This window comes from Sinocyclocheilus rhinocerous, unplaced genomic scaffold (assembly GCF_001515625.1).
Source record: "Sinocyclocheilus rhinocerous isolate Xijiao unplaced genomic scaffold, SAMN03320098_v1.1 scaffold10445, whole genome shotgun sequence".
Classification (NCBI taxonomy): domain Eukaryota; kingdom Metazoa; phylum Chordata; class Actinopteri; order Cypriniformes; family Cyprinidae; genus Sinocyclocheilus; species Sinocyclocheilus rhinocerous.
Window position 1 is genome coordinate 1 of NW_015630605.1, and position 1940 is coordinate 1940.

General features: G+C 37.5%; 1 long non-coding RNA gene across 1 annotated transcript; it reads left to right on the forward strand.

Annotated features, from left to right (window-relative positions):
* Nucleotides 1–309: 309 nt before the first annotated feature.
* Nucleotides 310–1660, forward strand: LOC107740695 (uncharacterized). The gene is made up of 3 exons (XR_001640105.1): nt 310–376; nt 479–558; nt 1533–1660. It is a non-coding gene; the product is annotated as an uncharacterized LOC107740695 (long non-coding RNA).
* The last annotated feature ends 280 nt before the right edge of the window (nt 1661–1940 follow it).

Sequence of the window (1940 nt, forward strand, 5' to 3'; positions counted from 1 at the left end):
ATTTTGTGTGCAGGGAGTATTTGCTTTTGTTGTTAGAGCATTTCATAGAATTATATATTGCATGTAAAATAAATTTTTATTAGCCAATATTGTAAACAATAAACAGTTTTACATTTGTAGACCTTTTACCTTTTAACAAAACCATCAACCACCACTTTCTGGCAGGTAAGGGCTGTGACAGATCTGTGTAGGTTTACGATATGAATGTGTTTATGATAATGTATTTGTTTTCTAGGGTACTTTTTACTCCTTTGGATTTATTTATTTTTTTTACAAATGACTATTAATTAATTTATTTATTTTTTTGCAGGGTTTGAAAGTATACTAGAGGGAATATATGGACCAAGGCTGCTGCAAGATCTCAATATATTTGATGGTGAGTTTTATGTTGTGTGTGTGGTAATATTCATCCATGCTTGGTCTTAGAAAATTCAACCTTTTTTTGACGCTGATGATTATTCATATGATTCTCCCTCAGAGTGTGAACCAGAGGATGTGGATGATTGGTCCATTAATGCAAACTGCTCTTTTTGCAACCTGCAGCTAGAGAAACCGAATGTAAGTCAACCCTCAAAAGCCACAGAAAAGGTGTGCTTATTCTGGGGTGTTTGTTAGCAAGAACAGTCATGCTTTGACATTTGTATAGGACAAATAGTTGCTGATTAGCAGCTGTTGTTCTGTTTGTTAATGCAGTCTCTTTATAATATGGTTAAACAAGTTCATTAATTATAACTAAGGACAACTCAAGCCTGTGAGACTGTAGTTAACACTTGTATGGGCTAGGGCTGCACGATAAATCGAATGAAATCGTAATCGCGATTAGGCAAAAGCTACGATTGTCATGTGTATCTTTCAGTGAAGCACAGTTCTGGGATCAGTAGTAAATCTCCATCCGAAGGACAGAGGGCGCTCTCGCGCAGAAAGTCCAAATACCCCCCCCCTAATAAACACACAACTACGACAATATATGGTTTTCTGAGTTTGTCTTATTATAATTTTCATTATAATACATATTATAATGCAATGCTAATCGACATAGACTTTATCACTGCTTGGAATACTATGAAATATTGCGTGCCTTATTCAGTGTAAAAGAAGCCACATCATCTCACAGAAGGATTTAATTTAACACTCGACTGACGTTATGAAGTGAGTTTGAAAAAAAAAAAAAAAACGTGATTAAATGTGGTATTTTCACGTGCTTTCAGATGGAGCAGCATTTACTACACATAGCTGTAATTCACAGAGAAGCTACGCAAACAAGCTGTCATTATCGCGAACGATTTCTTAGATTTCATAATTGCACGATTGTATCGTCTGCAAATTTTTTTTGCCTTGCATGTCGGTGAACTACGGCTCTGTGTAGTAAATGCTGCTCCATCTGAAAGCAGGTGATGGAGATTTACTACTGATTACAGAACCGACTTTACTGACAAGATGCGCATGACAATCACATTTGATTAATCATGCAGCCCTAGTATGGACTGTATCTGACAGGGGTCAGTAACTGACTATTACTTTTTGTGACCTAGAGCCACCCTGCTGTGGCCGTGCCTGGCTCGCCACCCCCTGCTGAAACCCCCCCACCTCAGGGCCTGTCCACCTCTGATAAACTCCAGTGCCAAGCAGACCGATTCCTCAATGCTATTTTTCGTAAGAAGGGTGAGAAATAAATTTTTACTTCCCTTATCCAAAAGGAGTGAAGTCATTGTGACAGCTATTACGTATTTTACGATTGGTCCAGAGCAGTTTTTTTTTTTTCTCAACTGCTGGTTCATGATCCAAAAATGAGTAGTAGGTCTGTTCGACGATGCTTAATGCAATAAAATGCAGCTTACCATTAAACTCTGTAGAGCAGTGTTTCTCATTGCGTTTGTTTTTTACGGTGAGTATAGTCTAAAGATTCACAACAAAATGAGCTAAAACATTTTTGCAAAAAT